Below are 26,490 nucleotides of genomic sequence, written 5' to 3'. Positions count from 1 at the left end.
CCCACATGCCTCTCCCACTCCTCAGCAGGACTGAGCCTGAGAGCAGGGGCTGGCTCCAGACCAACACCAGCTATGCCAAGAGCCAGCTCCTCTTTTTCAGGCACCAGCCCCAAGGCACCTGCAGAGCCTACCTTCACAAGATCAGGAAGGAAGTTCACCAGGCTAAACTCAGAACAGTGACAGGCAGCCAGGAGAGAGCAGAGTGTTTCCATAGTGCCTCTGCTCTCCTGTGTGCTGGAAATGTGCATGCTCTCTATCCTTGTTTCTCATTAAAGATCCTTTCTGGGTGAGTGGCTGAAATGGCTGCTCTGTTGTAGAAAATTAAAAATGTATGACTTGGGATTTCTCGGAGTACGCTTGTTGTGCTGCAGCTGGTGTCGGCAAGTGCAAGGTGCTGTGGGGGGGGAAGGGGCCGCAGCAAGGATCCCATTTTTGCAGAGCACGCGTGGTGCACCACGCAGGCAGCTGGGTGCCACCAGGCTTTCAGCATTTTACAAGATGTATTCCATTCAACTGGCAGAGGTACCACAGGCACTGCGATTCACCCGGAAAACTCAGCGGCTATTGTGTGCCTCTGTAAAGTGACGCTGCTGAGGTCACCACGCGGCCTTCACACGATGCTCCGGACATAGCTGTTACCACCCTGCTGACCTCTCTCCTGAGAAAAGCTCACGGGACACCTGTGCTGCTAAAACAGAGGAAACCTACTGCAGCAGCTTATGTCAGACCTAAACAAAGCAGCACAGGGCACGCACGTGTCCTGCTTGGACATGCATCGGCCGCAGTGAAAGAAGCTTCTCTCCCATCCCTGAGCACTGGGAATACCAAGGCTGGGACAGGCAGATGCTGAGGCAGTGGACTGCCGTGCCCATAGGAACATCAAACCTGGATGAGCCCAGACTTGCAGGGCTTGGGGCCAGAGGGGTGACACCACACAGCCTCCCGCCCACCATGTACCATCTGAAACCCCTCACTGCAGCACATAACATGGCTCAAGGGCACACAGCAGCCCCAGCCCTTGTGCACCACTGCTGTCAACACTGCAGGGAGACTCGTTTGCTGCAATTAGGACACTTGGACAAAGGGTTGTGTGGTGCTGCAGAGCAGGAGCTCCCCACCCACCAAAGGCACTTTGTGCAGCTCATGCCCTCACTCACCCTGCTGCCTCCGGGCAGCCTCAGCCCCGGGACACAGTGGGTTTGGGCTGGAGCTATACAGCATGGCTACGAGTCACCAAGGGTAGCACAACGCCAACACCCGTCACACCTGGTGGCCCAGCTCCACACCCTCTGGGCGTCCACATGGCTGTTGGACAGGCGCTTAACCACACCACCCAGCCACAGGCAGCGGTCTGGATTGTGGGAGCCTTCTCCAGCAAGACCACACCAAGGCCTCAGGTTGAGGCTGCTGCTTACCCAGCCAGGGCACAGCCCAAGTAGCTATGCTGGGGACCCAGGGCTCCACATTTGCACCCAGCCAAGCACTCCGTGCACTCTTCCACCATTCCCCTGGGACCAGGAACACTGGGGCACTGCAGGCAATGGCTGGGAGCAAGACAGGCAACAGAGTGCTTGGGGAATGAGCGCCTGAACAGCTGTCCTGGGTGCAGTGGGGGTACCAGGGCTCCCCAGGAAACTGCAAAGGCAAGGGGACTCAAACAGGAGGCAAGAGTGGCCAAGGGACTAGGAAAAGTGTCATAAGAAGAGAAAGGAAAGAGCTGGGATGGCTGCCTTAAGAAAGGAGGCAAATAAGAAGGAACCCAGATAAAAGGCTGTAACATCCTGAACAGTCTGCAGAAAGGAGACAACGTTTCTGCTCTTTTCATCTTGCAGCTTAAGGGCAATGGAAAATACAGTGGAACCTCGCGCTAAGAAAGGAAATGTTCTGTCACAAACCCATAATGAGACAGTGCAACTCACTGCCACAGGAAGCCCTTGAGGACCAGAGCTTTGCAAGTTTCCAACCAGGTCTAGATGTTTCTATGGGCAATGACACCAGCAACTCAATCAGTGGCAGGAAATCTGGCATGGATGTGAAACCCCATTCTGCAGGGCTCCACCGAGGCCTGCTGACGGTGAGCAGGATCGCGTCTCACATGGAGGCAGCTGGTCTCCACCTTCTCAACACGGGGAGCCTCTGCTGCTTCCTCTGCTGCCTCGGGCAGAGTCAGAGATGGGCTAGGACAGCAGGGCTGGCCCCAGAGGGCTGTTCCTAGCTGCAGAGCGGTACTCAGCACTTACAGGGATCTTGTTCCATCTCCAGCACGACGGCTCTTCCTCCCAGCTATCCTCTGCACCTTCATCTGTCCACCCAGCCTCCACAACAGACCCAGGCCAGCATGACCACCTCCTGGACTCGTCCTGACACCAGCCATTCAAGCATTGTCTTTCTGTCCTCCTGTGACAAGGGCCCAGTGCAATGTTGGCCACATGAGCACGCATCCTGTAATGTCAAAGCACCAGTTTGCACAGGAAGCAGCTCGGGAGCTAAATTAAATCCTTATAATACGAGCATCTCCTCCCAACCCTGATAACAGGCAAAGGAGATTTATGAGTTTATTATTGGACCTGATAAATTAAACTCTTCACAGAGGAATAAATTATGCAGATGATCTGCAATGTGTTTAGACTGTAGCTTGTACATTGCCAGTATCTGAGCCCTCCCAGTCCCTGAGGAGTCTGCTGCCTGTGCAGCCAGAGGGACCTTGTTCAGAGCACCAGGGAGGCTGTCCTGTTGTTGTTCTTGCTCACAAATGGCAATTCTGCCTTTCACCGGTCCAAGTTTGACTCTTACTGTGAATGTCCAGACTTCCTGCTTTTCGTTCAGCTTCTTCTCTTTCAAAGATAAGAGAGCTCACAGTGATCTCAGCAGCTGGTCCCCAGCAGTCTAACGAGCACGACATGATCAGAAGTGAAGTTAGCAGAAGTAAAACTGTCCCCAGGACAGAACTGGGAACTGGGAAGCATCTGGAGATTCCTGCATCAGGAGGGCTGTGGGAATGTGTCTGCATGGAGAGACATCCATAGGGCTATGATATGGCAAGTGGGACTCACAGAGATGCCTGTGATCAGAGTTCGTGCAGAGAAGACCTGCCCATTTCTGCCTGCTGAGATGTCCCAGGGCCCTGGCCCCACAGAGGGACAATGCCGCTTATTCCCTCTCACATGCATGCTTGAGGACGCATCATCCTTGTCATCCTTGACATCTTCTGCTCCAGCTGCTCCAGACAAGATCTGCAGGCAAAGCTTTCCCCAGCAGTGGGCAGCCACGAACCCAGGGCCAGGAGATGAAGAGCCACGAGCAGATACCACTGCACATCTCCATGCAAGCCCAAGCCCAGCCACTGCTCCGGCCATACCCACAGCCAAACTGCCACTGTGCCAGAGCCCAGCCTAGCACAGCCTGATGCAGCACAGATGCTCCAGGCACCCCAAGGGCCTGCAGGACTCATGCAAGAGGTCAGCAGGCAGGCAGGACGAGCTACAGCACTACCATCATGCCCTAGCAGGCTCTTGTCACAGCCCCAGGGATCTGCAACCCAGTGGAAGAGCAGGAGTGTCGACAAAGGGGTATGTCCTGCAGCCCGAACCCCAGCGTGATGCCCTGTATCCCCGCAGCATGCCGGGAGCTGTAGTCCCTTTCCACCAAGGCCAGGAAATGTTACATCAGGCTGTGAGGAGGTCACTGAGCCTTGCGCTGAGCTTCCCATGGGGAAGGCCCCAGCCAGCGCTGAACAATAGCGTTGGGGCTGAGCGCATACGGGGCTGCTGCTCTTCCTGCCATTCTTTGCACTCCCCTGAGGATGTCTATAAAAAGCAGAAGGATCCAGACCAGGAAGTTTAAACCACTCCTTAAATCAGCCACACAGACCAGCCTCGCCCAGGGTGGTGGAGCCCCGTGGTCCCTAGCTGGGGAGACCGTAAGGAGGTGTGACACAGTCCAGGACCAGTCAGTTCTGTCCTGAGGAAAAACACAGCCCTAAACCTAACTGCACTTCGGGTTTCTCTGTGCAAACAAGTCCCAGCCAACTGCCAAACCCACCCCTGTCTCTCTGCTGCTCTTGAGCTCACACAACCACCCACCTTAGCATGAAACTGCAGCCCAAAGAGTCACCTCCTTCCAAAGGACCAGCACCTCAAAGCAGCAGCTGAAATACAAAATGCTGCTGGGCTGGAGCACAACCACCAGCCCCACACTGAAAGGCTCATGGCAAGTTGAGGTGCAAGAGGCTGCTTGTGGGGTGAACACCACGCACACGTGCCAGCGGCTCAGCTAGGCCCAGCTCTGCCTGGGGGGAAGTGCTGGGATGAGAACAGGCACCAGTGGTCCCTCCTGCACCGTCCCAGGCACTGCACAGCCCCATGCCCCTCCAAAGTCACTTGTGCAGCCACAAACGAGTCTTTATCCAAAATCCAGAATCATAAACTCACAGAGCTGCTGCCAGGGAGTGAAGAATACGTCGCAGCCAAAGAAGATCTTTCAATATTTAATGATAGATGATCCTCCTCATCGACCTGCTTCTTGGGTTACAAAAGTCTCCATCCACTCTGCTCCCCACAAGAAGATGGGCAGCCTGGCTGTTCAGTAGTGACACAGACACCTGATCCCCTAAAAGTTTAGGCTGATCCTTGAGAGACTTCCACAAAGCCAGCGCTGACTCCCCCTTCCTACGCTACCAATGGGAGCCAAGGCACTCAGAAGCCAGCGCTTGTGCCTGTTGTCACAGTTACAGCAGCTCAGCTGCATTTAGGAGTGGGATGGCAATTTACTCTTTGTGCTCGTTTTAGCTCCATGGCCTCCCCTGTGACAGGTCTGCCATTGCAGAGGGGATCCCCGCCCCACAGTTCTGCTGCCCCTGGGGCAGCTGTGCCCCCTCTGTCCCCAGTGTCAAGGGCAGAACTGGACCAGCAGGTCCCAGCATCCAAGCTGGCAGCGCTGGGTGCAGTGCTGGGAGGAGGCAGGCAGACTGGGGCAGGGCACAACCGATCCTATCCTGGCTCTGACGGCGCCAGCTCGTTTGTTCCCCTCTCAGCTCCTTCTTATCTCCTGCGCCAGCAGGCAGGAGCCCAGAGCACTGCTCGTGACATTACCTTGGGCTGTGGCTGGTCCCTGCCACTCTGAGGGCCTGAATGCAGCCAGCAGAAGCGGCTCAACTCCATCACAGCCACACATGCCCCTGCCCGGCTTACACAGCAACATGCCCAGTGCTACCCCAAATGCCATGGCCAGATGCTGGCCTGGCTCTGCAATGCCCCACAGCAGCGAGACGCTGTCTGCCATGCTGCAGGGCAGGACCTGCCTGCAGGCAGCCCAAGGGCCCTGTAGTCCCGCCATCAGGGAACCTCACCCCGCTGGGCACCCCAGCTCCACGCACACCTTCCTGCTCTCCGCAACACAGGGAAGGGAGCCCAGCCTGCCAGCCCTGCACCCAGCCTCAGCCTGCTGCCCCATGCACCCCACACAGCCCCACGCCCTGCCCCACACCTCCCGTGTGGAGACAGCAGCAGTAACAATTTTTATCTGGCTGAAATCTCAACAGACTATTCTGTAATGGGCTGCTTGTACATGTGCACTTTTATAAGATAACAGTGGTTTAACTAAACGATATGGTACAAAACACAGAGTATAGATTATTCATTATCAAGAAAATACCAACAACATCAAGAATACTTAGGTGTTGTGTGAATATTTACATGTTCTAAGCTGTAAAACAGAAAAAAAAAGATTATCTAAAAAAAGAACCTTGTAATATCCTCCTTTGTGCCCTTTTTCCCCCTCTCAATCTCTGTTGCCACATGCACAAGAACTTTGTAATGAATCTAAGTGTTAGTTAAAAATAAATAAACTATGGAAACTTGTTATGCATTGTCTCCATTACCTGTATGTCACTATTGAGAGAGAACGACAACAAAAGCGTTGAGTGAAATTTATGAATTTCTGGTGGAAAAGGTCCCTAGCATGTAAGAGCCATCCCTATTCCCACTCAGTTCCCTTGCAAGCCCAGCCCCAAGCCTCAGTGCCTGCATGCAAGCAATGCACGCAAAATGTGCTGCATCTCACGCACAGCCATACAATCCCAAAGATTCAAGCTCACACTCACACTCTCAGGGTGCAGGCTCTTGTGCAACATCCACATTTGCAAGGGCTGCAGCAAGCACTACTTGGCCAGCCTAGGAGACACCAGCCAAGAGCAACTGCACATCCCAGGCAAAGACACCTTCTGGGGCACCTAGGCCAAGACAAGAGCAGAACTGTGCCAAGGTCATTCCCTAGCCCTCATCTCCTCTCCTTGCAACCCAAGGCTCTGGCACAAACACACTACAGCTAAAAGAGCAGCTGGTATGCTAACACAGCAAGACATTTGCTATAGGCATGGTTACACAGCTAGCCTCCTGTTTGACTATGTTTCTCACAGATGCTTGACAGATGTAACCCTTACATCACTGAAGCCTTTGAGGATCCCTGTCCATAGGCATTAAGGCAAGAAACAGAAGGTACAGTTCCTGTTTAAATCCTGTTTGCTTCCAGGGCTACCGTCTCTTCATTCTCACATCCTGATTCACACAAACACGGACACTCGTGTGTACCAGTACCTGTGCAAATCCAGCTCTGGAGTTTCCTGCTTCCTTGACCCATTTTTAGAAGAGGAGGAGAATGGCAGACTCCCATTTTTCCAGCAGTTCCCCAAGACATCAGGGGGCAGGCCAAAACTGCAAACTGAGGCCCAGGCACAGAAGCATGGCCACATAAGTCCCGCACACAGGACTGTACAGCACATCCTGAGTCTAGAGGACAGCACATTATCCAGAAGAGACTGGGTTGGAGATGCCTGACTACACAAATTGTGCTTACATACTGACAACAGAACACATGGAAAAATGGTGTGCTGAGCATCATGCACAGGTATGTGCAAAGCCCTGGGTGTGGATAGGCTCAGTTATACGCAGGTACGCAAAGATCAAAAAGAGACGTGTTACAAAAACAATGATGTGCCCTCACCAGAAGTAACCCTGCTCTGTTTAAATGCTTCTGGACCATGCCACAGGCATCATGGTCCCTACCCTCTGAGGCACACTGCGCCTGTGTGCATGATACCAGAAAGCAGGGCTCCCGTTCCCCAGCACGTACACCCAACCATAAATCATGGCCCCTACTTCCCAGCACGTACGTGTCACTGCAAACCATGGCATCTACCCCCAGCTACATTCAATCCACTGCAAATCACAGCCCTTATCCCCCCAAATACGCCCCCACTACAGCCACAGACCCTCCTCTCCAACCTGCATACCCCGTAGCACGTCACAGCCCTCGCTCCCCAGCACAGGCACACCAGTGCCAACGACAGCTCCTGTCCTTAAGTGCTGGCACCCTAGCGCAGCCCATGATTCCTATCCCCCAACACCTGCCACAGCAAACCACGACTGCCACTCCATGTCCCAATACACAACCCCACGCAAGCCACAGCCCCATTCCCCAGATCATTCGTCCAGCCGCTCACCGGTGCCCCTAACACCAGCACGGACACCCAGCCACAAACCGTGGCCCAGATTCACCGGCGCAGACGCGCCAGACCGCACACCGTGGCCCCGTTCCCAGGGCATAACCCCACCGCAACCCACGGACCCCACGAGGCAGCGCGCTGAGGCAAACCACGGCCCCCGGCCCCCCGCCCCGCCCAGCGCGGACGCCCCGCCGAGCGCCGCGGCCCCCGTCCGCCCGGACACCCGGCCCGCAGCCCGCGGCACCCGCTCCCCGCAGACGAGCCCGCGGAGCCACGGCTCCGCCCGCCCACGGACCCGCTGCCGGCCGCGGCTCCCCCGCGCCGCTGCCCGAGCCCGCCGGGCAGCCCCGCCGCCGCCCGCCGCCACGCGGAGCCGTCCCCGCGCGCGCCACAGAAGCGCCCCGCGCCTCGGCCGGAGCGCGCAGCCCCGCGCCCCGGGGCGCGCTCCGGGGGCCCAGCGGCGTCCGCGAGCGGCGCCCGCCGCCCCCGGCCCCGCCGCCGCCGCCGCCGCCGCGGGCTCTCCGCGCGCCCGCCTCGCGCCCGCCCCGGCGCCGGCCCTGCCCCGGGGGCCGCTCTTACCTGCGGGGCGGCGGGCGGCGGGGCCCGAGCCACCATAGCCGCGGCGCGGCCGGGGGCAGCGGCGGCCGCCGGCAGCGGGAGAGCCGCAGCGCGGAGCGGGCGGGGGCGGCGGGGCGCGGGGAGGATCGCGGCGAGCGCGGCGGATCCTCCGCGAAGTCGGCCCCCGCCGGCGGCGGTGGGGCGTTAGTTTAAGGAGTCGTCATGGCGACGGGGAGCCTGTGCGCGGGGAGGGGAGGGCGCCGGGGAAAGTTCGCACACGGCGCCGAGGGTCTCCGCCCCGCGCTCCGACGGCCGGCCGGCGCCTGCGGCCGCCGCGGTGCGGGGCTGCCCGGCTGCCCCGAGCTCCGGAGCTCCCCGCGCCTGCCCCCGCCCCCCGTGCTCCCCGACCCCCCGGCGCTCGGGCTCTCCGGGCCCCCGGTCTCTCCCCCGCACCCTCCGGCCCGGCCCCGCCGCTCCCGCCGAGCCCGCGGCCCCCGGGAGGTGCCCGCGGCCAGCGGCAGCCGACGTGGGCGGGGAGCGGCGCTCCCCGCCGTGGGGCACCCGCCGTGGGACACCCCAACGTGGGGCACCCGCCGTGGGGCACCCCAACGTGGGGCACCCGCCGTGGGGCACCCCAACGTGGGGCACCCGCCGTGGGGCACCCCGCCGCAGCACGGCCGCGACCCCGGCATTGCCGGCTGGACGGCGGCAGTGTGACAAACCAAGAGCAGGGCAGCGGGTACTGAACGCAGACACAGCTGCACGACCCTGCCCCACAGCCCTGCCCAACGGCCCGGCCCCATGCCGCTCAAAAGACCTGCCCCAGGGCCCAGTCCTGTAGCTCTGCCCCATGCTGTAGCCTGAACACAGCCAAGACCCGTGGCCCTTGCTGCCAGCCCAGCCCCACTGACCCCGCAGCAAAGCCCTTGGGACAGCCCATTCTGCACCCCAGGGTGAGAAACCAGAGCTGCCAGCGGAACCTTCCCTTGCCCGGGCTGCCCCAGCCCCATGTCTTGGCAGGGATCAGAGGAGCCCCAGCCGCATGATGCTTGGGGCAGCCGGGATCCTGCAGCCCAGCCCCATTACCTGCCGTGGGCCCGCGTGGTGCTGCTCAGGCTGCTCTGGCTCCTGACGCCCTCAGAGCCTGAGCCTACAGGAAACCTGCAGCCGCCGGCTCAGCCCCTTTCCTGCCAGGAAGGGGACACCCCTGCCCCTGCGTCCTGCCAGCTGGGCTGGGCCAGCAGCGCGGGACGCACTCGCACGTCCTGGGTCACAGCCTGGCCATGGGCTCCTGCGTGCACACACGTGGCTGCATGGGCATAGGTTTGTGCTGGAGTGCTGCGGGATGTTTTGCGTGGCTGGGGCTTGGTGACGCCGTGTACAGCTCAGGGTCAGCGCACACACGCAGGGGTCAGGATGTGCCTCCGCATCCTATCTGGGGAGCCAGGAAACACCTTGCCGGAGCAGAGATTCTCCCTTCCTGCGGGAGCGCCACGGCTGGGAGGAAACCCTGAGAGCACTGCAATGGCAGCAGAGGCTGCAGCAGGAACGGATGGACAATGGGCTGACTGATGGTGCCCAGCCTAGAGGACAGGCTGGGCGCTGTCTGCCCCGGCCACGCACGGGTGGGATGAGCTTGGGAAGGGCAGAGTGTGAGGCTGGACCAGCAGACACAGGTGGAGCTCGTGGCAGTGCGCTGCACGGCAGCACTACGGCCCAGCCTAGCCTTTGCCCGGCGAACAAGGGGGACGCTGCCCTTCCCAGACAGCTCCCAGTGGGAACCCTCCCCTCCACTTTGGGCCCCCCACCTGCCCAGCCTGGCAGGCCCTCATGCCCCCCATCTGCTGAGCCTTGCTCTCCCCCTGCCCTGGCTCTGTTCCACAACCTCTGTGCAAGTATCAGCGGCACGTGGCCAGGGTGCAGCACAGGGACCCGTGTTTGAGGGGGCTGCGTGGGAAGGAAGTCAGGCAGGCACGCCCGAGTTGCATGGGGACCTGCACCCAGCAGCTGCACAACCCCACAAAGCAGCTCTCCTGAATGTCATGTACCCTTCCAGGGACAGGCTACTGCATTGTCCCAGGCGGTGGCTCTCTCTCTGCATGACAACTGTCCCACCTTTGGTCAGCATGAGTCACACACAGCAGTCACACCCAGCTCAGGGGTGATGCAGGAGAGGCAGAGCCATCCAGCCAGCTGCAAGTCCTCATGAGGCCCTTCTCTCCGTCCACAGGGCCACTTTCCAGCGTGCCCTAAGACCTGCACTGGCCATAGCTCCTACACATCCCCTCTCCACCCTCCAAGGGGAGCAGGACCCACCAAGAGATGTCTTCCTGCTGCTTCCCAGGGCAGTATTACCACCTCAGAGGCTCAGAAATAGCGTCCAGGCTCTGTCTGTGCCCTTGGCCTGGTTTTGATCATGAGATGTTTAGTTGCAATTCTTTGGGTATTTTTTAGCTCATTGAGGCAAACTTCCCGGATTTCCTTCACAAGCCTGGAGAGCCGAGAACGCACTGTTCCCACACAGCTGACACATTCCCCCAGTCCCATGACTCCGGGCATTTTCAGATTGCTGTGATGATCACAGCAGCAGCTCAGAGCTGGAGCTGTGGTATGCTCTGCAGCCTCACAGCACTGAGAACAACTCCCGTATGCACAGGAGGGAACTGTTCGTTGGGTCATAGGGATGGGACCAGTCTTAGGCACATGGCAGTGGGATGGTATGGGGCTCACAGCCCTGGGAACCCCACATAGTCGAAGTGGCATGTGAACAGTTCCCGGTGGAAATCAATTGAGACAAATCTGACTGCAAGGCACAGGGAGCAGTTGAATGGCCAGGGACAGGCATTCATGAGGTGGTGTGAGGCAGAACCTCTTTCTTCTGTCCAGTAGCCGCAGGAAGGGCACAGCTGCACTGGAGCAGGCCACTCCTGAGCCCCACGGTGTTACAAAGGGCAGCTCAGAATGCATAGCATCTGACATATTGAATGTGGCAGCACCCCTTGAAACAAGCCAAGTGTGAAATAGAGCTGGTATGAGCTGGGAGAAGAGACATTGCTCAGGGAAGAAGAGACAAAAGTGTGCTCAGCTCAGGGTATCTCTGCAGCAGCCAGCACATGAGCACAGGCGATGAGAAATCCATGCCTGTGTACATGCAACTTGCCCATTCCTGAGAGCCAGGCAAGCCCAAAGAGTGGGAAGCCATCCCTCCTCCTGCCTGTTCAGGAAGTCCCAGAGCAGTCCTGTGGAGAGGACCTGTGTTTGTGTGCATGCAGAGATGAGCTTGCATACACAAACATGCACAATAGGCCTGTGCCAGTCACGCCTGAGCCTCACCTTCCAACGAGGAACGTAAGTGTGATGACACTTGGGTGAGCATATCAGGCAGGTCAATCTGCTAGAATGCAGTCTACGAGGTTGGGCCAGATCACAGACAGATAGGCTCTGGCTTGGTTAAGTAGGAGTCCCAAGCGGGGGCTCTGCCATGGGGCAGGTTGATGGTGGTGCACACGCAGATGGCTCTTGAGGAATGGGCTCTTGGGCACACTGGTCCCTGGTAGCCGACACCAGGAACAGGAGTGCTGCCCAGAGTCCTAGCCTGGGTCTGTAGAACTGAGCTTGCTGCCTGTGCTGATTTCTCCAAAGGTCAGAGAATAAGTGCAATGCAAACGCTGGTGAGTGGGAAGCAGCAGGAAGCAATGTCTCCCAGGCAGGAGCGAGGAGCCAGGCGGAGGCAGGGCCCATCTGGTCCCTCCAGTCTGGCAGCCAGGAGAATAGCAAATAGTGCACTGGGGACCCAGGAGAGACAGGGAAGGGGCAGACAAGGAAGGCATCCAGGGCTGCCCGTCCCTGCTCCCAGACATACCAGGGCATCCCACACCAGCAAGGCTGGGAAACCATGTCTGGCAAAGGAGCTAAGGGGACCCTGGAGGCGTTCCTCTGGGCGGTGAGGTACAGCACAGAAGGAAGTAGCTCCTGGCTGATGACCATGGAAAGATTAGAGAAGCAGAGAGCCAGGCAGAGCTCAGGGGCTTCAGTTAGGGTCTTGGGGGACTCAGCTTCTTGCCCACCTACTGGGGGTGCATGGCTGCACATGGGGATGCTCTGCCATGTCCAAGATAGAGGTATCACTCTATCAGCAGAGGCAGATAATATCTGTGAATCTTATACTCAGCACATGAACTGTGCTGCGTATGGAGCATGGCACTGCCTTTCCCCTCTCCAGACATCTGTACATGTGTTTTGCTGAGATTTCATGCCCTGACAAACGCAAGCTGTTGGGCAGCAGGGCCCAGCGTCCAAAGGACAGCTCAGCTCAACATTCCCCTTTGTGCCCCCTCATTTCACTCTTGCCCTTTCCAGCACTAAGTGGCCCAAGGTACAGCATGAAATGGCAGGAAGGTGGGAGGCCAGCTGAAGCCCCCTGGGCTGCTGCCCTTTGGAGGGAAGGATGTGGCAGCAGTGGCTGCTCCCATGCTCCTCTGCAATACACGATGAGCTGCACACAAAAGCAGAAGGGCAGAGCTGGCACCAGCTTGGGCCAGAGCCCAGCTGGGAGCCACTGTGGGGCCGCAGGGGAGGCAGCATTCCCAGCACTGCCAGGGTCACAGAGGGGATCATGCTTGAGCTGGCCATCTCCTTCAGCCTCCATCTAAGTCCGGTCTCCGGGAAGGTCAGGACATGGTCATGGAATTAATGGGTGGCTCTTGAAGACGCTTTCTCCCTGGCAGCAGTTAGAGTGAAAACACAGCCCAGCAGGAAGCCCAGGGATGTGTTGTAGGCTCAGTCCTCCCAGGAGAGAAGCGGACAGAGAGACATGATGGAGACCTGCACCCCACTGCCTAGTCCACCTGAACAGAGCATTGCAGCCATCACCTCTCTAGCACATAGTAACATCTGCATGAGCTGCTCAGGCTGCATTAGCTCACATGCCAGCAAAGTGTCTCTCATCATACAGTGACACCACTTCTCCTGAGGTGCCCAGAGTGCCTGGGGACTGACTCCAGGAAGAGGAGCAATTGGCTCCAGCTAAGCACAGGCAAGGACAGGGCAAATGTAGTAGACAGAGAATGCTGATGAGCCTGCTTCACTGCACAGTGCTGGTTCACAACTACTCTCTGCAGCCCTTCTTGAGGGTGATTCCTGCTGAACCCGATGCTCAGAGACTCATTAGAGTTGCAGTGCTGAAACCTGTGGATGGAGATGACACTTCACCCATCACCTAAGATGATACAAAAGGATTGCAGTGTGGCTTCTCAGCAGCATTGGCTACCTCAGCCAAAGCCTCAGGTCTCTGCTGGCCCCCGAGTCCCTCTGACCAGTGAGCCTAGTTCAAGGTCTGGGTCCTTGTCTGCAGGCAGCACCGTGGCCTGGACCAGCACCTGGAGCTCTGGGCTGAGGCTGTGGCTGACCAGAGTGCTCGGGCACAGCAGCATTGTCCACAGCCAGGGTGAGACCTGTCAGTTGAGGGACAACTTGCTGAGAGCTCACCAGGCTCACCTCACAGCCTCGCTACCTCCTGTTCCCAGCACTGCCACTCCTTGTTGGGTCGTCTCTGCAAACACAAGTGCAGAGCAGCCCAGATACTGATGGGTGTACAACCTTCAACCCCACATTGCCATTCCCAACGTGAGTGCTCAGTGGCTGCGCTTGCCTACCAACACTTCTGGTATTTGTGCAATAGCTGCATTTGGGATATGCTTGGACCTGGAATCTCTGAGTAGGATTCTGCCTCTCCACTGAGTCCTACCTAGATGCTTATAGAATAAACCACATTTTTTCCAGGACCCCTTCTCTGTGCCATGTCCCACATGCTGGATCCCACTTTGCAGCCTCTCCCCTTCATTGCCATTCCTGGATGTTCAGGCCAAAGCTGCAGGTCCAGGAACAGGTCTCAAAGGTGGACAAATCCAGGATAAGGTCTTGTGTTTTCCAACCGCTGATGAAAGCAGAAGGTGCAGCTGTCTCTTTTCCCTGAGCTCATGGTGTAGGAGCAGCTGCTGTGGGACTCCGAAACATCAGATCTTCCTAGCTGACACAGATAAGCCTTGGGCTCTGCCAGCAGCAGCCTCTGAGCATGCAGCTAAGGGCACCCTGTGCCTAGCCCTCTGTTTCCTACAGCAGAGGCTTTGATGAGTGCATGCATTCCATTGTGCATTTGCCTGATTCAGGCTGTAATCTACCTGGGCAGAGAGCACAGGCATATGGTGAGGGGGATCGAGGTGACAGTCCTGGGCCTCTTGCTGCAGCCCATGGTTTCTCAAAACACACGTCACACAGTTCCACTGTGTCACAGGAGCATGCAAGACATCATATACATTACCACATTTCCTGCCCTTGCTACTTGTGCCTTGCTGGGATCCAGCTCCACAACATCACCACCTACAGCCTGTGCACAGCAACCGGCATCATTATCCTCCTGTGGAAACTTCCTGTGCTGAGTTTTGGACACAGTCCCTGTGGTCCTGCTGCCAAGGAGACTCTGGCTAACACCTGTTAGTGAAGATCTCTCGTCTGCAACAATGCCCTGAGTTATCAGATCTTTTTCCAGCCCAGCCTGCTGCATGGCAAACACCCTGACTCTTAGGCACCTGACTGGATTACACCTGTTGAATGGGAAGTCCTGACATGTGCCTCACATAACCCTCTACACAAGACAAACATCGTGGTAAGATTTAAGAACTCTCTTACTAGATGACTAACCATCAGCAACACTGTGCCTAGGATCAGACAGACAGGTGACATAACAAAGCTTTACTTACAGCTCCCTGTGCTATAAGGCAGTGCTATCTCTTTTCCCTTACACAGATCACAGCTGTCGGTATGCTGACACAGCTTTTGGACACAGTCCTTACTCCAGTCTCTACCCTAGGTAGTTCTTTTCCTGACGGGGTGCTAGCTGTAGTGCTACCTTGGCACACAGAACTCTCCCTTGACATCTTTCCAGGTTCACACGTGGACTCTTTCTCTGGATGCCAATCCTTGTGCTTCTCCCACAAGGGAGCAAGGCGCCTGCCCCTTCCCACTGCTTAATCACCATTCTCTATGATAATGAGGTGACAGCTCCTTGAGGGAAACACGCCTGCTAATTAAGCCCTTAATTTGGTGGCACTGCACATTTCCAGAGGCTGGTTCTCTGCCTGCCAGTCCACAAGAATGTCCTTCCCCAGCCCGGCCATGGCACAGTCTTCTGCCCTTGTACCCTGACTGTGCTTGAGCCACAGGACCCCACAGTCCCAGACTCTCACCGCAGAGGACTGGGGTGAAAGCAGCTGCCTGCATACACCCCACCTCAGCTGCCACTGCCCACTGCATCATGATATTAGAGAGCTGAGCAAGCTACAGGGACACACTGACTGTGGAGCAAGAGCACGCAGGGCTGCACACGTGCACAAGGGCTCAGCCAAGGTGTGCACACATGCAGACAGTGCTCACCAGGGACCGTGCACATGCACTGGCAGCGCTCACCACAGGATGTGCTTGCACACAGGCACTGGACTACCTATCTTGAGGGCAGTGTTCAGTTTGGACTGTGTGTCCGTTCAATGTTCACTCTGGGATGTGCATGTCTCTGGTGTATGTTAAGTCTTGCTCTACCTGGGAGGGTCTGGCTGATGTCTTTGGTCTGTGTCATATCAGCCTTGGGGCCACCATGACAGGGACCGGGTGAGGGGAAGAGCTGTCTGGCCAGCAGGGAGTGGGTCAGAGTCATGACACACCCAGAGGGCTGTCTGCAAGTGGTCAGAAAAGGCAGCAGCATGGGATCATCTGCAGTTAGTCCACGGCTTTTATGGAAGGTCTGTGGGAATGATAGGAGTGCAGAGGTCTACAGGCTGAACAGATGATGGTCTCTTTTCCCTGTCAAAGGGTGTTAAAGATGCAGACAGTGTTGATACTTTGCACCTCATGAGGGCTTTGCACAGGCAGAGTTCTTAGTCTGTCTCTCTTGGCACTTGTGAAGGAGTAGTTTGGATGGTACAATAATGGCTCATGGCAGTGGTTTCCACTCCCAGGTCTTTGCTTTGTCACTTGACCGTGGTACAGGGGCATCCAGCTCCCTTTGGGTCCGTGAGCCCAAAGGCATCAAGGCTGGTGAGGCCCCATCTCTGCTACCCAGTGTTGATAGCACCTGGAGTCTGCAGCCAGGGATGGTTCTGCAGGGGACTGGCTTTGGCCAGGATGACCATGGTTTGTCACTTCCTTGCAGCACCAAAGCACTCTGTCCTTCTAGTCTGGGTGGAAGAGGCCAGCAGGCAGACAAGAGGCTGCATGGCCAGCAGCTTTGCCAGACAAGGGACCATCTCCCTGGAGTCCCCGCTGGCACATTGTCACAGCACAACATGGCATAGCAGAGTGTTTCCACACCATGCAGACACTCCACAACCATCATCAGGGACAGTGGGTTCAGAGGACAGTGCCCTGCCTCCATGTCCTCCACGAGCACACAGGGAACAAGCAGGGCACGACTGTTGCCCTGAGCACTTGCAGCTGGGGACCTCACAACAGGACAGGAGTCACTGCGTTACATGGGACAATTTCCCAGCCATGGCCAGGCTCCCTGAGGAGGCAGCTGCTAACTCCACTTGTGTCCTGGCAGGACAGTGGCTCCTTGTCCGCACAAGGCAAAGCATGACCCCAAGAGGGATGCGACCTGCTGCATAAAGCCAACAGCAGCCACTCCCAAGCTAATTGGTAAGGTGCTAAACCCTGAGTATTATTCATCGCTGTGATTACACATTCAGATAAGCACGAGTCGTGTAGTTATTGCCATGTGATTACAGCTCGCTCTGGGATTAATCAGGTATTTCTCTCTCTCTCAAAAACCCTGGAAGACAGTTAAAGCAATCTGCAGGAGTGTCCAGAGGGTAGGAAGGAAGCTGTCTGGATAGGGACAGAGATGAACAGAGGTGGGGAGCATGATGATGACAGGGATGGGAACAGGGTTGAGAATAGGGATAAGGATGGGGTTGCGGTGGGGATGATGATGTGGCTGAGTCTTTAGCTGTGAACAGGGATTGAGATGGCAGTTTCAGAAAGGGCAGGTGAATAAGGCAGGGAAGGAAACATTTCAGGAAAAGCTAAGCTTGCTGCAGAGAATGATTTCACAGGACTGTATTAACACAGCAGCTGGGCTTGCCCAGCCCCTGCGTGCTAGTGCTCAGTTTGGGGCACAGCTCTGGGGCTCCCAGGCCAGACCAGGCACTTTTCTCAGTCATGGAGTCCTCCTGAGCCAGGCCAGCGTGACCCACCACAGGCAGCACCAGAGAGAACAGCTATCCCACGGCTGGGGCAGTTATCTTCATGCCTGGAGGCAGCTTTCTGAGCAGGAAGGGGGCTGTGTTTCACCCATGCGCATGCTGGGAAAAGACTTGCCTGGGCCCACCAGCACTGCCGACACAAGAGGCAGGTGCCTCTGCAGCCCTCCTTGGGGCTGGAGGACTCTGCCCGCAGGGTTGTGCTGCAAAGGGGCAGCAGGGCACAAGGCAGGTGGCTGGGGAGGGGGCATGGCTCATGCCAGAAGATGAGCAGTCACTCTGGACTTCAGTGTGGCAAAGGCACTGTCCTAAATCTGTAGGGTCATCCAGGGAGGATGTAGCTATTAGAGAAGTGAAATGCCCCAGGAATCAAATCTCTTCTGGGCTGTGGGGCAAGACCCACAATTGCTCACCTCAGGGTGACAGCCACAGCAACAGTATGTGCAAGGACATTCTAAGTTTCCCCCAGGAAGCAGTGACTGTGGGGTTTACATGCCACAGCCACTGCTAAACATGATCATAGAATCATGGAATAATTAAGGTTGGAAAAGACCTCCAAGATTATCTAGTCCAACTATTCCCCTAACACCAATATTACCCACTAAACCACATCACTAAGTACCACATCCAACTTTTCCATAAACACCCTGTGGAATAATTGCCTAAGGTGACTTGAACTGATATTCACATTTTAAAGAAAATGTACAGCATTGAAGAAGCTTCCAGGGTGGAGCATAGCTGCACTATATAAAAGTTCCCTAGGTCTCCAACCTCAGATGCTATCACACTGGGGGAACCTGGTGTGCTGACTGTAAGGAACAGTACAGAGTGTAGATCAGAGTGGAGACACCGCGGCTAGGCTCTGTGACCAGGTGGGGACCCGATTGTTCTTGTGCACACCTAGACCAATAAATTGCATATTTGCTACCCTGAGCCAACGATCTGTCATGTTTTTGACAAAATGCTGTTCTCTAGTGTACTTTGCTCATTATAATATCCTTATAACACCAAAACACATCTCCATCCCCAAAACTCCCCACCTCCAAGGTGTGACCACCCCTCACTGAGCATGCGCTCTGAATTTCTCGGAACCTATACCTTTAAATGAAAGTGAGAAAACTTTTTACTAATCATAACCAAGATATGCCTGACTAGAGTTACTCAAGCTCCACCTCAAATATAGAAAATAATATAAATTGACTTAAGAGAGAGGGGATGTGAGAGAAGATACCATTGTGACTTCTGGGATCAGTTGATGAGCTGAGCCTCTCTTCCCCCCCCACTGGGACACCTTTGGGTAAGATTTGAACACTTGGTCATACCAAGTGCCTCCCTGGGAAACTTAGAAATCTCTATAGAGACTTTGTGCCTTTTAACATGTTAATAGCCAGGCTGTGTTACGCATACTTTTGGCATTTGAGTTTTCTTTGTAGACAGTGAATTTATCACCTGCAATCCAAAGAACCTGTGTACCTGTTGCTGTTACCTGGAGATGAAGCTTGCAAAAGAGATAAAGGATAATAAGAAGTTTTGTGTTTTTTTTTTTTAAGTATGTAAACAGTAAAAGGAAGACTAGAGATAATGTGGGTCCCCTGCTGAATGAGGGGGGTGTACTGGTAATGGGGGATGCTGAGAATGCGGAGATAGTGAATGCCTTCTTTGCTTCGGTCTTTGCTCATACTCCTCCCTGGAACCCCTGGACCCTGGAGGGAGAAAGAGTCTGGGAAATGAAGAAATCCCCCCAGTTGACAAGGGAGTGGTTCAGTAGTGTCTGAGTGGGCTCAACGCACACGAATCCATGGGTCCCAATGGGATGCATCCACATGTGCTGAGGGAGTTAGCGGAGGTGATCGCCGAACCGCTCTCTATCATCTTTGAAAGGTCCTGGAGAACAGGAGAGGTGCCTGAAGATTGGAGGGTAGCCAATGTCACTCCAGTCTTCAAGAAGGGCAAGAAGGAGGATCCAGGAAACTACAGGCCAGCCAGTCTCACCTCTGTCCCTGAAAAGGTGTTGAACAGCTTGTTCTGGATGCCATCTCCAACCAATTGGAAGAGAAGAATGTTATGAGGAGCAGTCAGCATGGATTTACCAAGGGGAAGTCGTGCTCGACCAACCTCATTGCCTTCTATGATGACATCACCAGCTGGGTAGATGGGGGGAGAGCAGTGGTTGTCATCTACCTTGACTTTAGCAAGGCTTTCGATACTGTCTCCCATGACATCCTGATAGCAAAGCTGAGAAAGCGTGGGATAGAGGAGTGGACAGTTAGGTGGGTTGAGAACTGGCTGACTGGCCAAGCTCTGAGGGTGGTGATCGGCGGCACAGAGTCCAGCTGGAGACCTGTGACTAGCGGCGTTCCCCAGGGGTCGGTGCTGGGTCCGGTTTTGTTCAACATCTTCATCGACGACCGTGATGACGGAATAGTGTCTGCCCTCAGCAAGTACGCCGATGACACAAAGCTGGGAGGAGTGGCTGACACACCAGAAAGCTGTGCCGCGATTCAGCAAGACCTAGACCGGCTGGAGAGATGGGCAGGAAGAAACCAAATGAGGTTTAATAAGAGCAAGTGTAGAGTCCTGCACCTGGGAAGGAACAACCGGACTTATCAGTACAGGCTGGGGGACGACCTACTGGAGAGGAGCTCTGTGGAGAAGGACCTGGGGGTCCTGGTGGACGACAGGTTGACCATGAGCCAGCAGTGTGCCCTCGTGGCCAAGAGGGTCAATGGGATCCTGGCATGCATTAAAAGGAGCGTGGTCAGCAGGTCAAGGGAGGTGATCCTCCCCCTCTACTCTGCCCTGGCCAGGCCTCACCTGGAGTACTGTGTCCAGTTCTGGGCTCCCCGGTACAAAAAAGACAGGGAACTCCTGGAAAGAGGCCAGCGGAGGGCCACAAAGATGGTACTGGGCCTGGAGCATCTCCCCTTTGAGGAAAGGCTGAGAGACCTGGGCCTGTTCAGCCTGGAGAAGAGAAGACTGAGAGGGGATCTTATCAATGTGTATAAATACCTGAGGTGTGGGAGACGGAGGGATTTGGCCAACCTCTTCTCAGTGGTTTGTGGGGATAGGACTAGGGGCAATGGCCACAAAATGGAGCATGGGAAGTTCCGCACCAACATGCGAAAGAACTTCTTCATGGTGAGGGTGACAGAGTACTGGGACAGGCTGCCCAGGGAGGTTGTGGGATCTCCTTCTCTGGAGATATTCAAGGCCCGTCTGGACGCCTACCTGGGCAACCTGCTCTAGGGAACCTGCTTTGGCAGGGGAGTTGGACCCGATGATCTCTTGAGGTCCCTTCCAACCCCTACAATTCTGTGATTCTGTGATTCTTCCAAGCTCCACCATTCTGTGATTCTGAAGTGCCTGCAAGCTGAGCACAACAGAGTAGCCCTGAAGCCCCAGGCGATTAGCAACAATATGAAGTTCAACAAAGGAAAATGCTGGGTGCTCCACCTGGGACACTGCAATGCCAGACACAAACACACAGCTGGAGACAAGTGGCTGCAGAGAAGCTCTGCAGAAAGGGATCTGGGAGTGCTGGCTGACAGCAGATTCAACATGAGCAAGCAGAGTGCTCTGGCAGCCAGAAGGGCAAACTGCGTTTTAGGATGCATTAAATAGCACAGACAGCTGGTCTAAAGAGGTGATTCTCATACTACATTTAACATCGGTGTGTGCAGTTCTGGTCTCCACAATATAAAAAGAATGTTAAGGTCCTTGAAAGCATCAGAGAAGGGCAACAAAGCTCGTAAAAGGGCCGGAAGACATGCCTTATGAGGAGAGGCTGAGGACACCTGGGTTGTCTAGTCTGGAAAACAGAAGGCTAAGAGGAAACCTCATCGCTCTCTCCAACTTCCTGAGGAGAGGAAGTGGAGAGGACAACACCAAACTCTTCTCCCTGGTAACTGATGACAAGATGCACGGGAATGGCACAAAACTGCACCAGGGGAGGGTCAGACTGGACATTAGGAAAAATGTCTACTGTGAGGGTAGTCAAACACTGGAACATGCTTCCTAGAGAGGTGGTTGATGCCCCATCCCTGTCAGTGTTCAAGAGGCATTTGGACAATGCCCTCAATAATATGCTTTGACTTTTGGTTAGCCTTGAAGAGGTCAGGGATTTGGACTAGATGATCTTTGAAGGGCCCTTCCAGCTGCACTATTTTATTCTTTTGCATGGGTATGTGAGCTCAGGAACAATCTGTACAGAGCTACTGGAACTGCTCCTAAACAAATGCCTTGGGGTTCAGCTTTTCTGCAAGGTGGCAGAGGCCCCAGCAAGCAGAACCAGACCCAAAGGGAGTGAAAGCCGTCTCAGAACAACTAGGTGACGTGCAAGCTCACTGAAGTGCACACACAAACACAGTGCAGGGGGAGATATGTGCACCTGCACACAAGCCAGCCACATGGCAAATGCTCTGCACTCACGGAGGAGGACTGTGGGGGAGAGCAGGGAGTGCTGGATGTGCAGGCTGTCCTGCTTTGCCTGCCTTTGATGTATCTTTGCTCTTTACCAGTCTCCTGTGGCCGGTTCCTGTTGCCCTGTGGTTCAGCTCATTGTGTAGAGATAACCTGACACCCATGCAAATTGTGTCATGGAGCAGTTCTCCCCTTACTATGTGCCCTGTGGCAGAGCCTCTCCTGCAGCATGCTCCTCCCCATGCCCAGGATGATGGACCAGCACTCACGTTGATACATGGGATTATTACACTCAACACTGAAGCATTAAATATTGAGCGGCAGTTAAATGCTTATTAGATAGATTTAAACATTGAGACCCAAAGAGCCATTAAATATGCAGCGTGCAGGATGGGGGAATCCAATGATTGACTGCACACCATCTCCGTTGTGCAGAGCTGCTGCAAGCTTCCCAGCCCATTTGAAGTCTCTCTGCTGTAGATGTGTCTGTTCCATCTTCTGAAACATTATCTCACAGCAGCCTCTTGCAGCTGCAGGAGGTGGGGGAGAAACAAGCTGTGGGAAGCAGCAGGGTGTGGAAGAGCAGCTTAGTGATAGAGATAAGAGCATAGATCTGGTGCAGAGTGGTGCCAAGCAAAGATTGATCTGGTGCAGGCCTTGCCTCACTGCATCCAGCTATGTCAGCCTCAACAGGAATGTGGGAGTCCTGCAGGACAGCTGTGGGGCCATGCAGGGCCAGAACCTTCCCATGGGGCCAGGAAGTCCTGGGGACACAGCACAGCACAGCACAGGTAGACCTGTAGGCTCCGGGCCACCCTGCAAGTTTCCCTTTCTTGCCACCACACTCTGCACTCCTCGCTCCCAATTTTCCCCAGCACAACACTCTGCACCCCAAATGCACTCCGACAGACACAGAAGCTCTGCCCCCACCCCATGACCACTGCCTCAGCACCCAGCTTCAAGCACCATCTGGTCCAGCCCTGATCCCAAGGGACTGCCACAGCATCTTCCTTGGGAGCTTGTAATGGAGAAGGTGTGAATGCCTCTGGCTGTAGTCCTGGAGCTGTTTAAGGCCTCACATGTTCTCAGATCCACTGTCAGGTGCACTGCCTGGGTACAGATCACCTTCCTGCCCCAGACAGAGCAACAGAAAACATCAAGCAGCACCCCCAGAGCCACCACTGGCCCTGGGGAGCTGCTATGAAAGACCCTACATGACCTGGCAAGCTCTGGGCTGGCTGCGGGTGGACGGAAGCACGGGGTTTTTGAGAGGGTGGTGAGCAAACGAGGAAAGCTGGGCTGCCAGAAGCAGTTTCTTCCCCTTCAATACTTTTTCCTGAACCCACTCCCCTTCAGCCAGACTCTCCTGCTGTCTCCAAGGCTTTCTCAGGCTGTCATTCTTCCTAACCCCATTCCTCTCTTGTCAGTCTGTTGACTCCCCTCCTAGCTGCTTGGATCACCCCACCACGCATAGCCTCGGAACTCATCTCAGACAGACCCTTAGCCTGCAGCAAATACTGCATTTGGCTCCCATTTGGGAAAATATCAGCTTTCTCCACATCACTTTGCCTGGCACTGAGAATATCCCCTCTGCTCCTGGCAACCCATGGCATGGCACTGGTGCTGTAAGCAGCCAGCATCATCCTGTGGTCTGCTTCCTCTGCTCCTACTCATTCAGCTGCGCTCACGGTCTGCAGGAAAAGCACCTTCTTGCACCACATGCAACCTGCTTTATTTAAAATGAGTCACAAGCCTCTTCTGCAGGAGCCCTCATCCCAGCCAATGTCTGTACTTCATGTTCAAAGGCCTGCCTGCAGCACATCTTCCCCATCACCTGGCAATGGGGCTACTCACTCCAGGGAGCAACTGGGAGCACAGACCTGTGTGGGTGCAGGCAGGGAGGCTGGACAGGAAAAATGAGGGACTGTGGGACAGCAGCTGAGCTGCACTTGCTCTGAGACAGGAATGCAAATCATGGGGGTAGGAACGAAGGAGGGGGAGAGGGACCTCTTGAGATTGCAAAGGGGTGCAGCATTCCTTCAGTGCTGTGGGTTTACATGGGCATAGGGGGACTGGTCTTAGATATGGGACTATTTTGTCTTGGGAAGGTGTCCAGCTAACTCTGTCTCATCCTGTGGTCCAGGGAAGTGCTCCTTGGTGCTCTTTACTGTGGCACAACCTTCTAGGAGTGGGGCTGCAGCCCAAGGTTGAGTTTTCTTTGCCCTTTCTGCCACTCACTTCCCAGCTCCCTGCCAGCAGGGCTATGCAAGAACAAGTACCTGTCACTCTTCTAAAAGCAGCCCAGAGGGGTGGCAGGAGGGGGCTGATTCTGAAGCACCCAGGGCAGAGGAAACATCACCTACCTCCACGGAAGCCAGATGCAGCCACAGCCCTGCTGGGTTCCAAGCCATTATCCAGGTGCAGGACAGAGAAACACATGCTAAAAGTGGCTCCTGGAATCCCTGGTCTGCTGGGACATGGCAGCGCACATGGCAAGGAGGCAGGCACCTACACACTGGGCCAAGTGCCACTGCCCTGTGTTGGGAAGAGAGAGGCCAGGAATTTGGCCAGAGCCTCCCCCTGCTCCCCTCGAGCAGGGCTGCCCGTGCTGGTGCAGGGCAGCAGCCTCTGAGGGCAGGGCAGCCCAGGGACACAGCCTGACCCGGGCACAGCCAGCCTCCCCCCGCTGCACACAGCCAGACCCAGATAACCAGCAGGAACTTGGCTTTCCAGCCCACAGCTGGAGTGACAGCAGAGAGAGCTTTTCTGAGCAGGGCTGCATGCGCCATGACAGCCTGGATGGCCTGCTGTTGTCAGTCCCTGCCATGCTCTGTCCCATGTCATCTCTTCCGACACCATGGTCCTGGCTCGCATGGCCCCATCGCAGTTTGCGTGACCTAGGAAGGCTCCGAACTGACAGCTAGGGACAAAGTTGCCCCCAAGGCAAGGGCGGCCAAGCACCTTGCTCTAGGTGCGTGCCTGCCCCACAGTGCCAGGCTGAGTGTGGGCACGCTCACCAGAGGCACAAAGCGTCCAGTGAGATGGTGTGAGAAGCCCAGTGCAACCAGCCTGCTCTCTGGGGTGGGGAGGCAAAAGAAAGTGTGACAAACAGTGAAACGAGAGCAGGTACCCAGCTCTGCATAGGCAGGCAGGTGAGGATGGCTCCCAGCATGACACAGTGCAGGACGTTCTGCAGGCAGTGGCCACACGCACCTTGAGACTGAGCATGGAGTGACTCTTATTGGAGAGGAACTTTCTCGTGTGCTCAGACAGAACCATGCTGTAAGCTTGTTTCATTTTAACCTTTCATTTTCAGGCTGCTGTGTGGTTGAGATGACAACCCAGGCACTAGTTCTGTGGAGCTAAGAGGATGTTCAGCCTCTCTGGGAAGACCTACCCAGACACAAAGGGTGGCAAAAGCTGCATCCATCACTCTGTGCTCATGGAGGTGGGCACCATTGCTCTTAGAAAGGTCTGAGGAAAGAGAAACCCTCCTGCAGGGTGAAAATGCACCTGACACAGCCCTGGATCAAGATAGGAAAGACATCAGACTCTTCTCTGAGTCCCAACAGCAAGGAGTGTCATCCCATTCCTACACTGCAGCCAGCCCCCAGGGTTAGGCCCCTCCATGACTCCAGCACCCTGGTCTCCTCTTCAGCCCAGTAGGATCTGGGCAGGTGGCTACCCAGTTGTTCTGGGCTTTGGGAGCCTCCACAGAGGCCATGCAGACATAGTGGCCCTTCACCTTGCCATAGCCATCCCATTGTTCTGCAGCCCAGGATAGTTTCAACCATCTGCACCCCACTTGTCAGCTCTGGCAGGTATCGGCTTCCCTGGCACAGCTTATACAAAAATTCAGCCTTGAAATGGGTGTAGATGAGAGGTGCCAGGTGCCAGGGCAGGATGGGACAGCCAGGATTTATAAAGGGGAAATTGTGTTTAACCATTCTGATAACCTTGTACAATGAGATGACTGCTTTGGTGGATGAAGGAGAGCAGTGGATTTTGTTCACTTTCACTTGAATAATGTTTTTGATACTTTCTCCCAACACCTTTGTAGGCAAGCTGACAAAGTATAGATTAGAAAAGTGGAATATGAGGTGGGCTGAAAACTGACTGATGGGCTGAGCCCAGATGTTGGTAAACAGCAGCATCAAGTCCAGCTGGAGGACAGTAACTAGTGATGTTGTTTTACTGTGAGAGTGACTGGGAAATGGCACAGGATCCCAGAGAGGTTTTGGAGTCTCTGTCCTTAGAGATACACAAAATCTGACTGGTCACGGTCCTGGGCAACCTGCTCTGGGTGGCCCTACTTGAGCAGGTTGGGGTCCCTTCAGAGGTCCCTTCCAACAATTTCCAGGGGTCCCTTCCAACCTCAACCACTCTGATTTTGTGACAGCTTCTCACAGCACTGTCCTTCCTTGCCAAGGTGAGCCGGCCACTCCATGCCTCCTGGTGCCCCACATGCTTATGCAAGGGAATGGTTCTTCAGAGATTTTTCTAGCCCTGGGGGCAGGCAGTTGTGCTTTTCATCACAGAACACAGCATAACTGCTTTGCTGTTGCTCTGCAAGCTGTATGCATGCAGAGGCAAGGGCTCCATCCTGAGACAGTTTGTTCTGCATGACCAGCAGCCCAGCAGCGTTCTCCACCACACAGATCATCCCTGCCACCCAGCCCACAGCATAAGCATGCAGATGGAAAGTAGCAGACATGGTCTATGGAAAATAATGTCAGGAACAGGATAGAAGAGACCCAGCAG

The 26,490-nt window shown here is 55.5% G+C and overlaps 1 protein-coding gene across 10 annotated transcripts in view; it reads right to left on the bottom strand.

The window, feature by feature from the left end:
* The window catches only part of SHANK3 (SH3 and multiple ankyrin repeat domains 3), a 390,020-nt gene extending 380,004 nt beyond the window's left edge, over nt 1-10,016 (bottom strand). For 3 of the 10 annotated variants that reach the window (XM_080596423.1, XM_080596429.1, XM_080596422.1), the window contains exon 1: nt 9,146-10,012. The gene's annotated coding sequence lies outside the window, so the exon portion shown is untranslated. Of the gene's footprint in view, nt 1-545; nt 853-8,080; nt 8,172-9,145 lie in introns of those variants that run through there. The other 7 variants (XM_080596428.1, XM_080596427.1, XM_080596430.1 and 4 more) reach the window with 5 other exon arrangements.
* Between the last annotated feature and the right edge of the window lie 16,474 nt (nt 10,017-26,490).

The sequence above is a fragment of the Anser brachyrhynchus genome (assembly GCF_964034855.1).
Source record: "Anser brachyrhynchus genome assembly, chromosome: 1".
Taxonomy (NCBI): domain Eukaryota; kingdom Metazoa; phylum Chordata; class Aves; order Anseriformes; family Anatidae; genus Anser; species Anser brachyrhynchus.
Note: the sequence above shows the minus strand (reverse complement) of the source record. Positions and strands in the feature narration are given on the sequence as shown.